General features: G+C 40.2%; 1 long non-coding RNA gene across 1 annotated transcript; it reads left to right on the top strand.

Moving 5' to 3' along the window:
- Positions 1–628: 628 nt before the first annotated feature.
- Positions 629–10,683, top strand: LOC119567101. Its single transcript, XR_006283811.1, has 2 exons — positions 629–2,235; positions 4,504–10,683. It is a non-coding gene; the product is annotated as an uncharacterized LOC119567101 (long non-coding RNA).
- The last annotated feature ends 4,271 nt before the right edge of the window (positions 10,684–14,954 follow it).

Genomic DNA, 14,954 nt, shown 5'->3' with positions numbered 1-14,954 from the left:
TTACCCTTGGTTCTTTACACACTGGATCAGAAGGGACTTGATATCTTTAATTGCCATGCAGGTTTTTGCCCTTCTAAAGAGAAAAGAGGCTTTTTACCACAACCACCTAGGGAGGTGACAATGAAATTATCAGGCAGGCTAGAACTTTTGCAACAGCTCCCTAAATACATTGAAACATAGAGGAAACCTGGAATAATAATGATATGTACTTGTACAAACACATTAACATCCAGCTGGCCAATAACAATCAAAATTGACCAGTTGGAAGTTTCAATCATTGCAGAAGCGGGAGGGGAGTGTGAAGAGCAGGGCACAGACAAGAGGAAAGTGAGAAAGCTTTCTGGCCTGCAAAATGAGCCTTAAAAAACAGTGGCGGTTGCTGGATGGTATTGTGCCTACTTTACTTCACTTCTCTGGTGCTAGGTTACAGCAATTGCAGGATTCCTCCCCACTTCAGTAATGTACATCTGAGTATGACAAGCTTCAGGAAAACAGAATGTCTTTTGAACATTACATGCATCAGAGATGGGCCAAACAGATTTGACTCTCTGAAGTTCCCAACATGCCTATGATTGTGATCCCATAAGCAGACTGAGAATTTTGGCTTGCTGATGGTGAGTTGTTTTTGTTTTGCTACATTGTTTCTTATCAAAATGTATAACCCACAGCTTCCATTTACACCTCTATCAGAAATTTGTATATGTCTTCCTTGTGCTTAACAGTCAGGTCTGCTGTCCCTCTAGTAGCAGTAGTAGAAGAGAGAATTTCAGATAACTACTTAATTTTGTTTCACTCAGAATGCTCCCAGCATCTCTTTCTCCTGCTCCCCCCCCCAGTCAAAGGAGAGTTTGTAAACTCTTTCAGGCAGGGGCTCTCTCCTTGTTCTCTTTGTACAGTGCCTTGCGCAAAGGGGGCCTGGTCCAAGGCACTGTGATAACACAAATATTCAAGTAATCATAACTATGTATGGCCCATTTCAGCTGGACACACATCTACTGAAGACCATAACTTCTCTTTAAGTAAATTAGCCAGGCCACCAGCTGGGAATATGTTTTGAGAGTGGGTTGGGTGGTTTCTGAATTCAGCCACCCAGAGGGAAAATGAGAATTTAAAGACTTCTATGAGCGCACACTTCAGCAGAAGCACAAAACACCCTTTCAGATCTGTGGTTAAGCCCTGTTGGCAATTGAGCTGCAATTTCAATCAGCGTGGGTGGGTGGGTGTGTATTAGTTGCTATACTTAGGATATCTAAATTCTGTGTCTCATGGATTTCTAAAGCTTCAGTTTCTTCTTCCTGAGTACTTTATCAGGGTGCACACACAGAATACCCAGGTGGTGGTGTCATGTTTTCTGGGTTTTATTAACAACCTCAACCCCTCATAAACCTTTGTTTACTCTGGGCATAATATCAATTTGTGACATCAGGAGTGAGAAATATCTAACCCCTGGTAGGGGAGCGGGAGTCTTTGTTCCCCTCTAGTGGCTAGTCTGCATAAAAGGTAGTGATTCTGTTACAGCAGCTATCCAGAGAGGTCAGGTCTTTAGCTCAAGCAGAAAAGGTTCATGATTTTAGCACTGAAGGGCCTAGGCTCAAACCCCAGTGATGGTCCAAGTAGAACAGATTGTGTTCAGCAGCAAATTGAGTATAGATCAGGGTTTAATTACAGTTTCTGAAATGGTGCTAAACCTGGCTGTCCTTGGCCAGGCTTGCAGCTAAGTCAGGTTTTACTGCACTTGTTCCTGACAGCTGCTGTTGGAAACAGATACTTCCTATAGTGTAGTCAAGGTTCATAACACTGTCTTCTAAAAAGTTAAGCAAAAATCCAGTCTACTATCAAACCTGATGCTTGCTCCAGATGCCTATGGAAGAATACACACTAGATCTCTTGTTGGAGTTTATGATCACAGGACACAGGCTGCTCAAGTACTCAATGAAAGGAAATCGGACCATCCGAAAGCTGTGATCCACAGGACGTAGAGATCCCAAGCCTAGCAACAGTGTCCAAGCAGAGCAGCAGTTAAAGGGTTGTTTTTTTAAAATAGTTCAGGGACAGCTGGGTAAATGTTAGAGCCCAGAGAAGTGGGAACTGAAACAGTTTCAACAGTGCTAGCAGGAACTTAAGGCAGTAGTCGACAGCTCAGGAGAACAGTGTCTCTGAAACATTTGTGGCTAATCCACTTCAATGCAGCAGTGCCAGGAGACTCAAGGGTCGACAGAAGGCTAGAAAAACCAGGTTAGTCTCACCAGGCCAGAAAGATGCACGTGTCATTTCAGCACGATGCTGGTCTCTGTCCCGGCTGACTGGGTTCAATAGGATCGGGTTTCTCCTCCTAGTGAGCGGAGCTCTTTCCTGCAGAAACAAACACAGATAGTGCTGCTGTGCTTGCCATGGTGCTGGAGCCTCCGTGTCTTTGGAAGGAGCAGAGGCTCCCACAGATTCATATGGAAGCATGTGAATCAGGGGTATTCTCGCAACCCACACAAAGTCTATTCCTATGGCAACAAAGATGGCTTCCACACTGTGCAACAGGATAATGAATAAAACAACAAAGGGCCGACCAGTAGGTGAGACCTGCAGTACCGCAGATGATAAATTGGAGAAAGAGAATGTGCAGCTTGAATGGCAGATGCTGATAGCAGAATGAACAGCAGATGTTGATACTCTCTGTGTGCTGTTTGATATTGGGCCAAACCCTGCCTGTCTCACTCATGTGATGAGTACCAGTAGTAGAGAGACTAGTCAGAGGCACGCAGGATTTAGTCCACTGTGTGCTGCTTTTGTAATGGAAAGTCCACTTGGCTGACTTGAAATAACACTCAGCTGTCACGAAGGAATCTGGAAATTCGTGCTATAAACATGCTGCATGCTGATCACCAATGGAAACATTTGAATTCTTTTGAAATTTAGGATATTCCTTTCACAGGCTGTCTATATGTTTAAATGGTTGAGATCCTCTCTCTCTATTTAGAGAAACATTTGCATAGCATCTGTCTTTTTTTTTTTTTTTCTGTAGTGAAATAGCCTCATTGTTACCTCTTAGGACTAAATCAGACTTGTGCTACTCGTGTGAGTTACTCCCATTGACTTCAGAGTGAGTAAGGAGAGCAGAATTTGGCTCTCACTGTATTTTCTATATTACTGCTTGAAAAATTGTTCCTCTGTCTTCTCTTTGTGAGGTGAGTTGTCTGTTATCCATTCATATCGGATGTGAAAGTGACAGGGTGTCTTCCTTTTCAACTGTTACCTCGCACTTTCTCTTTCAATTTCTTGATTCACATTTACACTAAACACTGTATTAGTGATTTCCACCCCCCATTGGCATCAGAAAGAATGTTATAATTGTGCAACAAAATTCTGATGAAAAGAAATACTTCAGAACAGTATGAATTAAACATTTAATTACAAGTGTTGAATCTAATTTGAATTTTGTTTGAAACACCTATGACTGAAAAGCAGCAGTCTGCATGAAGAATGTAATAAGATTAGGCCCCAATTTGGGTAGCAGTGTGGAACTGATATGAAGAGTTCAAGAAAACATATTTATTTAAAAATGGGGTGGGGGTTTAAAATTCTGGGGAATGTAATTTATTGGATCTGCAGATGCTTGCAATTTCTGCAACAAAATTTGGAAAATTTGAATCTCACAAAGGGCTGCTTTTTGGTGGGTAGGTGGTTGTGTGTGTTTGGACTCGGGTTTTTTTGTGAAGGCAACTACATTTGAATTAGCTTTATTTCTGCTAGTCAGCAGATATGTCACCCCAGATGACACCTCCAGTATTTCACATGTAGGTTCATAAATGACTGTCATAAGGCCTGACTTAATTAAGTAGATGTTCTTAAATGCAGGTGTTCGAAATATGTACTTGCTGCATTTCTTGGATTGTATGGTTACCTAGCATACAGTAATACAAAGATATTAAGAAACTCTTTGGCTCCATCAGCAGATGGGATTATAAAATGAAGTCAGTTTGTTGTTTTAAATATAATTTTAGTAGGATATTATTTTTTCTTTTTCTCTTGTTGCATTTTTACTTAAATAGTGTATACTGCATGACCCAGAATTATGTTAACTGTTAACCAATTATGTAACTGGGCAGTCTAATATTTCCTTCATGGATATAAAACAAATTGGAGCAGCTCCTTTAAATTAAATTAAGGGGGGAGGGATAGCTCAGTGGTTTGAGCATTGGCCTGCTAAACCCAGGGTTGTGAGTTCTATCCTTGAGGGGGCCATTTAGGGATCTGGGGAAAAAATTGGAGATTGGTCCTACTTTGAGCAGGGGGTTGGACTAGATGACCTCCTGAGGTCCCTTCCAACCCTGATATTCTATGATTCTATAATTGCTTGGGCCACTTTATGCAATTATGGAGAAAAAGCTTCTCACCTACTTCAAATTATAATTCAAAATGCATTTAAAAATCTTAATTCTCTGCAAAGCGCAGTCTAAACTGACAGAAATGCTTGCCTTACCTCTCTCTCCTTGGGCCATATTCTGTCAGATGCTGTGAGGAGACCTCTTGCCCAAAGATGGGAGATCAGCAATGGAAGTGTGAAGAGTATTTGGTTGTTCCTGTTCTGGCTGCCCCGTACCTGATGGAGAGCTTGCTTTGCAGAGACATTTAGAGGTAAAAAATTCCAAGTCTGATTTGCTCTCAGTACACTGGTTTTACACAGGTATCACTGCAGCTATTCCTGATTGACACCAGTATACGTGAATTCAGTATACATGCCAGGAATCAGAGGCACTGACATTCTATTTTTAAGTGTACGCGCCTTACATTGAAATAGCCCCCATGCACAGCCTACTTCAGAATAATTGATGTTTTTAGAGGGAGCAGATTCCGTGAAAGTTTGTGCCTAACTTTGATAGCCAGAGCACATGTACATCCTAACACTGATCTCACAAAGTTTATGTGCAACCCAATTATGTGCAAGGGAAGTTTCACCCCATGATTTGAAATTGCATTTATTATCCTTTTTTTTTTTTTTTTTTTTAAAGAATTTTGAAGGATTAAATAAATTTTTCACGGAACTGCTCAATAATTTGCTATGTGCTTCTGAGGGCAGAAACTAAAGCAATTTAAGGTCAGCTTAGAAATGTAAGTGTGGCACATTTTGCTTCTGTTTGATTGACATTGCTATTCCAAGCACCTGATTTTTTTTTTTAAGAAAGCAGTTAGGCCCAAGTGGACACATACGCTGTGGCTTCAGGCACTGAAAACCCAATGGCATTTGGGTTTAGGCTGTGCGTGTCTGTGAAGAGCCATGACTGGGAGTGAAACTTCATAATAGAACACTTGCACCCCGGTTCTTTCTTCTCTGAGAGGCAGCATTGCACCTGCCTGCAGATGAGTGTTGCAATGTGTCGCCAGGGGAATCAAGGAGAGCAATACATGCATCTAAACAAGTATTCCCCACTTTCTATCCAGAGTCCCACATGCCTTCCTCAGTTCTGTTCCTGGATTGAACAATTAGTTTGTGTGAACTCCTGAGAAACTGGAATATGAGTACAATTTGAAATGGCAAAACAGAATTCATATGCAGCCATTTTGGGACAAAAGGAAGCAAACAATGTGGTGCTTTTATTTATACAGTTCCTATACATTTTGTCCCATCTGCATTGCTTGCATAAAGCAGATAAAATATTTTAATACAGTAAGTAATGCAGGTGAAACACAAATTGATCAGATTTGGTGTTACAAAGAAAGCACCATATTTTAACTGGAAACAAATATCCATCCCTTGGATTTCACGAGAATGGGATTGTGTTCTAAGAAAAATCAATGAAATATTCAAGCAGAAAAACGTAATTGTGCCTCTCTTTGATTTTGAGTCTGATAGTGATTGAAAATACATTTCAGGAGTTCTTAAAGCACATATAATTTCTGATTCACTGCCAAAAAGAAGAAACTTGTCACATTATTGCTAAGTACAAAGAACAGAAGAAAGTAGATACTAATTTATTCAATATGTTGTTGTACAACAATGTTGTAAAATAAGAAGCTTGGGGAAGAAGGGGAAGCTGCAAATACAAAGCGTGGAAGCATACCCAGGGCAATACTAGTTTGCAGAAGGCCAAAGGGATGATGAACTGAACAGAAAGAGCAATGGGGAGTTGGATATTGGGGAACAGGAGCTCACAAACTGGAAGAAAAAAAATCAAAAGTTGATTAAATTAATCCTAAAGTGAAACCATGAAGACAGCGGAGGAAAGTCTTGAGGAAAAGGTTGGGGCAGGGCAAGAGGGAAATGAGGATTGGAAAAAAGCAACAGGTTCTAGCAGGTTGCAGATACACAAAAAGAAGATTTGTGAGGGGGAAAGTCCCAAAAGGGAAAAAAAGCGGGGGAGGTCTATAAAAGAGTCACAAACCCTGAAAGAATCAAAAAGGAACACAATGAAAAATTTATCTCTATTAAAAATACAGAGATAGATCTTCATATTTCAAATTCTCTCTGCCTGCATAAAATAGACACAGGGCCTGATTTCCCTGGCTGTTCTGGAGACAGAAGCTTCCCAGGAGTGGGGGAACAGGGCAAGCTGGTGCAGTCCAGTAGTGGTGGGGCCAACTGGTTGGGAGAGATGCTGCTTAATCAGCACATTCTGCTCAGGTAGTATCCTCCAATCCTGCTTGTGTGGAGTCCTTAATCTGAATTTAAAACTGCAGACGAGGTAGAATCCTCAGATGAGGTCATCCTGGTAGAAAGTTATCCCCTGCCCCACTGCCCTCCCCCAGGGGCAAATCGCCCCTGAAGTTCAGCAACTCCATAGGCACAAAGCATGTGTGTGTGTGCACATGCAATTTGCACCTTCTATGCTTGTGGCAGAGAACCCATGGGTGTGCATGCATGCACACACATATATATCGTTGTTAGTAGTGCCCTGTGGTAAAAGTTTAGGGTGGAGACCCAGCTGATCAAATTTCTTTGCTTCGCTGTACAGCAACCTGCTATGTCTTAGATAATGCTAATGGCACTTCCTGAAGAATAATGCTGTTTTCCTACTTTTCTCCCCATACATACTGCACAACACACAGGACTGAACAAGATAGGACTTCCGCAATGGTTTTGAAAAACAAGATTGATTATGCTGAAGTCAATGGTGGATTGTCATGAGTTGATTAAAAAAATCAATTCATTTAGTTTAATCCACATCTGCACCGGCCTCCCCCCAAAAAACCTTTTACATTTTAACATGTCAAATATTTGAAAGAACAATAAGTGCCCAGATGTGCAAAACTGAACAGTGGGCAGACACCAAGCATGAATGTGGACCAACATGATTTAATTTAGAGCAAAGAGAAAATGCAGTAATACAGTTGAGCTACATGGAGAATGGCATTGATTAAAAAAGGGAAGAGGTATTTTTGTGGGTGCAGCACTAGTTTGCTAGGAGCTTCATGCTACCTTAGACCTTTAATTTGACCTATTTTTGGTCTCATTTGTAGCTGACAAAAGCATGAGTGAAATTTATCTTGTAACTCTCTAAAGGGCAGGAGAGGAATTGGAACTATTAAATGTTGGGACGTAGGCTGTTGGAGATGCAGTAACCAAATCATTATAATTTTTGAATTATTTTGGATTCCCCAAATTTACATGCCTAAAGAAAAGGGTGGCAGATATGACTCTGTATGTTAGCGGCACTTCAGATGCGATTGAGAGCGGTCGAGGATACTGGTTGTTAACATATTTTGAATTGAGAATCCATTGACTCGGCAAAAGAGAGAGAGAGAGAGAGAGAGAGATGTGTTTGCTCTGTAGAGTTGCTTCTCCACAGAGCGTCAACCCAGAAAAAAATGATGGGACATAAAAGCTTCATAATTTAAAGATGAATTTGGAAATAGACCATAAAATTCAGGACAGGATCATAAAAACAACAGATTCTAGCTCATTGCATTGCTCAGAGTGTCCGAGAAAGAATGGTATGGCCACTAGGCGAAGATTTGAAAATATAATCTACCAGGAAAATTAGCAAGTGTTATGTTTCTTTTATTTTAGGCTTTTTCCCTAGCGAAGTCCCGTTGGCCTCAATTCAGCAGGGTACTCAAGCATTTGTCTACATTTAAAATTAAGCATGTGCTGACATATATTACTGAATCTGTACCCTGGAGAAGAACCATAGCTCATCTGAGCCCTGATTTAAGCCCATTAAAGTCAATGGGAGGCTGGTGTGATTGGGCAAAATTCTACTTTGTTATACTGGTGTAAATGAAGAGTAATTAAAGTGGACTTACATCCCTGTAACAGAGATGAGATTTTTTTCCTCCTAATCATTCTGTCAAATGCGTCCCTTCAACCAGCTTATATAGAAATAGATATCTGATTGATTGGTTTATTTTAAACTGAGTATAGTAGATGTCAACACCACTAGAATTATGTTACTAAACCTTGATGACCCTGCATTATTTACATGTCTCAGAGGCTTACCCAACTGACTTATACTTGTAAAGATAACTTCTACAAAATGACATTTTAACTTTGTCTTGTAAATAAAATATTTTTAACACCTATTGGGTACTTGGTTTGCGATTTAAACCATGGGAGTTCACCTGTTTATATTTTCCAGTCTGGGGTAAGAAGAAAGTTTATTATTTATGGTATAAAAACAAATTACATGTGGGGGCACAGATTAAATTGGTAGGGAATAGTAAAATTCACGGTTATGAAAGAAGACTGAGAAAAGAGAGGTGTTGATTGGATGTTAGGAAGATTTTTCTCCCTGTGTTGTTGGGATAGGGAATAGATGGTAGATGTTGATGCTACAAGCCTCAAGGAACAGAAATGCAAGTTCTGTGCTAGAGAACTTACTGGGAATTCTTCAGGCAGAGCATTTTCAGGATCAGTCTCCGAGTGTGGTATAGAAGAGTGTCTGACAGTTCATGGCAGATACACAGACATGCAAATACCATGGTGATGACTGTGGTTCAGGAATAAGGGGAAAAAAGAAGGCAGGAAATGGATTTGTGGTTTTTTCCATCCAAATTTCATACATTCCTGTGGTCTTCCAAAATACTATGCACTCTTCTGGGGGCCGTTACGGGCACTTACTTCCGCAACTAGACAGACATATGTGTCCAATAAATATAGTATGTTAATACATTCATTCCAGATTAGAAGCTTGGGGGTCCAATCCTGAAGTTCTTCAAAGTGTTAGCCAACACACACACACACACACACTGAAATAGGTATTACATATATTGAACTAATATCGTATATATTGTAACAAATATGAATGTTGGGTAGTTAGGCTAACTTGACTTGTATCATGTTCTTCCCATAATTCTGTTCATCACACAAACACTTTGCAAAGCTGGAGTCAGCTCTGGTGCCGGCAAATATGAAACCTGTTAAAGACCAGATATGTTTTTTCTGTGTCCTGGTAAAGGTAGAGAGTGCCTTCACAGCCTGTCACCCTTGGAATTTAGTGTCCAAATCAAGAGACAAGAAAGGTAAACCGTGATACAAGGAGAAACAAGGTAAAAAACTGATGGGTGACTTTTAGTCTTGGGTAACATATAGAGTGTTTTTAGCTTGTAAGCTGCCATGCTATAAATATGGCTGGTTTTGAATGCATACTTTGGAGTACACCCGTGTAAGGTAAACTAAATGCTGAGAGAACCACTTTCGGGAAGGAGTGGTGTGCATACCTCCGTTTCATATGGTACTACTTTGTCTTTAGACAATGAATATTTGGACTCTTGAATGTTTTTAATATTGAACCGCAAGTGTAGTCAAGCAATTGGCTATACTTGAGACAATAGAAGGCAAAATTCCCTTGTCTCCTTGCGAATGAGACACTTAACTATGTCACGACTGGAGGAATGTTTCTACCTCTCAAAGCTATGCTTAGCGGAGCATAGAAGTCATTTGCTCCAGCCAGTCAACACAGTTACTTTTAAACTTCCCCCTAAAATCCATTATTTATAGCGGTGAGCCCATTTAACTCTAGGGACTCCATAAGCATTCAGAAACAACTAAGGTCTGTTCCATATGCTGACTTCCATTCCAGGGCTCCCTGTCCCTGGGAGATACTGAGCACCTTCTGAGAGAGGCTGAGCTGGCTTGAATGGGGTAAGAGGGTGTTCAGCGCACCACAGGAGTTGCTCAGCACTGCAAATCAGCTTCAGAACAGAAAACGGATGCCTTACTGTGAATCACATTGGCCCAAATCAGGATGGCATGAAATAGTGGTACTTAAGGGATACTTACATGGAACTTGAAGGGGAGTAGATAATGCCAGTAACAGGGAAGAAAATCTAATCAAGTACAGGAGTTTTGTATTCATGTAACAAGATAATATCGAAAACTGTCACAATATTTGGTTAAAGCAAGAACCATGGTCCATTAGCAGCAGGAAAAAGCTTAATTTGTTTATTAAACCCCAAACTGTGTGTTTGCAAAAAAATAATAAACCCTGATTCGCTTCTTCCTTTCTTTGTCGTATTGTTAACCCTGAGATAACTGCCACAGCAAACACTGAACTGTTTTGCTTTTGGGGGGTTATTTTGCTCCTCATGTCACTTGCTGTCTGGATGGTGTGGACATGTGGTATGTTCCCATACGCATTCCCTGGGCACTATATAAAGTGCCAGCATTATAATTCGCACCGAGAAGATTGTATAAAATCTGAGAACATGAGAAAGAGCTGCTAAAGCTGAATGGCCCGTGTTGAAGAAGAAGAAGGAGAAGAAAAATAAAATAGACATACTGTCACTTATTGCTTAATGTCAGATAAATATTAAAGCAGAAGAGGCCAAGGAAACCCACTGCTGAATATAGCTATTAGACATGTGTTACAAAGAATTTATTGGTGTCACAATTTGGGGTACAATCCAGAGCAGTGAGAGATTGTCACCACTTGTCCTGAAACTCGGAGTGCCTTAAAACTCTCTACTGCTGTAATGGATACAAGTATACACTGAGTGTCAGTATACAAGTATACAATCATTATATACGTGTGTTGAGCAGCCCTGGTTCAGAATCTCTGACTCCAGCAGCCTGCTTCTTACACCACAGTCACACTCTGGCCTCTACCAGTCTGGGTTACAACTAGCCAAGTGACCCCAACACACTCCCAGTCCCAAATTTCCCCCAAACTGTCTGCCCTGAAGAGTCCAGCCCTCTCCTGGAACACTCAGGCCAGGTCTACACTACAAACTTACCTCGGTATAACTGTGTCACTCAGGGGTTTGAAAAATCCAACCTATGCCAACCTAACCTCCCGTGTAGACAGCGATGTCGATGGGAGAGCTTCTCCCTTTAATGTACCTACCATTATTTGTGGATTAACTATGCCAATGGGAGAAGCTCAGCGTAGTAGCATATTCACTGAAGTGCTGCAGTGGCACTGTGGCAGCCCTGTAAGTGTAGACTAGCCCTCAGAGACGTAATAATGTTTGTTGCTCCTTTAAAGCACAGCTTGTTGCTTTAACTGGAGTTAATCATCACTTCTGGTCAAAGGCGGCACTGGATTGATTTAGAATAAAAGTAAAACTAGTTTTATTTAATCAAAAAGAGGGAGGTTTTAAGTGAGTTCACATATAAGGGATAAAGACAGAAATGGTTACAAACAAATAAAGGTAAAGTGTGCTTTTTAGTAGCAAAGACTTAATTTAGCAAGTGACAGCCTTGGTTCAAGAGAGATTTCTTACTAGTCTTTCTTTTTCCCAGCCACGGGTGACTTTCTCTCAGTCAGGGCCTCCCACAGAAGTAAAAGGTGCTGGTTTCCCTTGTCTTTGTAGATGGAAGATCTTTTGCGTAAGCAGATTTTTCGCATATATTCAGCTCCCAGAGACTTCAATCTCTTTGAAGGGCCCATCTTTCTCAGCTCTGGCTCTTTGTGTCTGTCCAGTGATGGATGACAAGATGACTGCTGCTTCTTGCCTTTATATCTTCCCAAATTCACTGTCCCCACAGCCAGGATGACCTCATGCTGTTCTTCCCTTCTTCTGGTCTTCCCAGTCCCCTGCTGATCCACATTGTGTTGTTTTGATTCCACAATACTACCTTTCCCATTTCTGGGAGAAAACCTGTTTCTCCCTTGGTTTGGTCACAGACTTTAAAGCATATTATCTTTGTGTCCGTAATTCTTCATGTAGTGTTAATACAGACATTGCAAAGTGGAATTAACCACCAATGTGTCACAGGCTTTCATAAAAGTGCATTGAGTACGTTTTTATTCAGAAGAAAGACTCAAAGATTCAAATGAGTAGTGCAGAAGAATATTGGAAGCAGAACTGGCTAGAGATATAAAATTCAATTCCACCTCTACACTAAATGGTTACTTTTTCTATCTAATAGAGTAGATTCTTCCGCAAAGATTCAGTCTTTGATGGAGCCACTGGTTTTCAGTCATAACCAGGATCCAGGTTCTCATGAATATCCCCACACTCTCAAGGGGTTTCCTTAGTAAATGGATAACAGAGGGGTTCTCTTTCCTTCCTCTCACATCCCAAATTGCATTCCCTTTGCACTCCAGAGCCAAGGCTACCCACCGTAATTTAGTCTTCAGTGTCTTCCCATGCTGACTTCATATTATTGTTTATTTGGAATGGACATGTAGCTCCCATTGTGTTCGACTTACAATGCTTAATTTACATATGAACGAGAAAGGTGACTAAACATCCTATGTCTCACAAAAAACATATTTGTCAACTCTTCCTCTAACACACATTGTAGGAACATATCAGTACACATACATAACTCCTTACATATCACCCATACATACATCACACAATGACTGAGGATCCGTATACTATAAACTTCCATGAGACACATCACACCACCCTATGAAAACTGTGTAGTGAGTTTGTCAGGCCTGATAAGAAGTGCTGTAACGACACTGAACCTTGTGCCAACAGGCACTGAGAAGTTCTTAAGGTCACAGATGGCTAATACCAATGTTTGTTTTTAAGCTTTTTAAAAAAAATTATTTTCACGGTTGTGAGAGATTATGGGGGAGACAATAGCAAGGTCAGAGAATAGTTATTTAATTACCAATGTTGAGATTCAAAAAGGTAAAATCCCCATAATCGTTTAAAAACAGATAGTCAGCATCCTATGTCAAAATATACGTCTCCCCTTAAACCAAACGATAAGTTCCCAAGCAGCATTTTTTACTTTGCCCATCTGTAAATTTTCATTATCATTTACCAACTAACATCTACCAACATTTACCAATCAAAAAACTAATCCTTTCCAACCCACGTCCAGTGAACAATTGGTATACACAAATGACATAGCACTACTTGTGTGATGAACAGTTAAATTCAACTTCAGAGCTTATTGTGCTAGAATCCAGGCTGTCCTTATGACAGGGAAAGTAGGCATCATGTTTTGAAAACCGTGAATTGGCTTACATTTTGCTACGAGGGCTTGATTTGGAACAAAGCACTATCTCAATCAATACAGTGGAGTTATTAAAAACTAAACTCTTCATTCAATGGAAGTGGTAAATGCAACTTTGCATTATTAACAGCTGTTTCAATAGATTCATCTGTTAAGAAGTCAAAAGAATTAAGTCAAGCAGCAAGAGGCTTTAAAAGTCCATCAAAATTAATTAAGAAATTATAAATCAATCAGTAATGCCCCCAAAAAAGTCTTGTAATGACCTCAGTTACTCTGTTTAAGCATAAACAAGATAATCAGCTATGTTTCCCATCTAGAGATAAGATCTTTGCCAATTAACTTAGGACTTAATTAACTCTCTAAGGTACTGAACTTTAGATACATCACATACTGTGCTTTAACTTTATTATTACTTAACGCAATAGCTCTAGTGCTGCCTTGATTTATTATTATTATATTACTATTACCTTTACACTTATGATGTTGCTAAAAACAAACCTTCAGTATTAAATTAAAGTTAATGCTAGATGAAAACTGCGAAGTTTACATTTGCAACCCACCAGGCTAGCCGCTATCCCTTTCCAGAAGGCATCTCTATAAGAGCTTGGTTAACTTTTGCTGAACGGTTAGGACGTATCTATTCTTTATTGCCCAGCTGTAATTACTACTTCGTCCTGATCTTGAGATATTGCTTTGCCAGCCCTTTAGGCCTAAACCGTCTTAAAAATCTCAAGGAAGTCATGGTACAGGGCAATAATACAATCTCTGCTTTAGTTTGAAAATCCTTCATGCTGGTCTCTGAAGTAAAATGGCTGGGGACAATCCTGATTTTTGTTATGAAGATACTTGAAATGCCTCAGTTTTTCTTTCTTTCTTACTGCAAAATGGTTTTTGAAGACTCAAGTAGAATTTGCTGTATTTACTAAAAACACACAGTCCAGTGGAACAAGTGTGAATTGTGCCGAACAGTAGAGGGAAGAGAGAAATTGGAAGAGCGTGAACGCTATCAAAGCTGGTTTCAGAGTAACAGCCGTGTTAGTCTGTATTCGCAAAAAGAAAAGGAGGACTTGTGGCACCTTAGAGACTAACCAATTTATTTGAGCACAAGCTTTTGTGAGCTACATTCATCCGATGAAGTGAACTGTAGCTCACGAAAGCTTATGCTCTAATAAATTTGTTAGTTTCTAAGGTGCCACAAGTCCTCCTGTTCTTTTTACTATCCAAGCTGTTCCTTTTGCTCAAAGTTAACGTTACTGGTCCTACTTCAGTGGCTCCTGATAAATTCATTCAGAGCACGGAATGTCTGGAAATTGTCATCCACTGCAAGAAATTGCAATCACTGGGTGTAGTATCACCAGCAGATCTTTATATAAAAGATGCTTTTGTGTTTCGTGTGAGGTATTTCATGACCCTAAAATAAAGGCCCAACATTTTATTTTGACAATGCTACCACCTTATCCACAAGTCAGATCATCTTCGGGTGCTTCTAGATACTCTTTCCAGTGCTGGATCAGTCTAATTGAGTCTCTCTTTTTTGGCTGTGCAAACCACAATTTCAGATGGATAGCGCTGCTGAGAATAGCAGTACATATGGGCTTCTTCACTA

The sequence above is a fragment of the Chelonia mydas genome, chromosome 9 (assembly GCF_015237465.2).
Source record: "Chelonia mydas isolate rCheMyd1 chromosome 9, rCheMyd1.pri.v2, whole genome shotgun sequence".
NCBI lineage: Eukaryota > Metazoa > Chordata > Testudines > Cheloniidae > Chelonia > Chelonia mydas.
The sequence above is the reverse complement of the archived record's forward strand: the minus strand, read 5'-3'. Positions and strand labels throughout refer to the sequence as shown.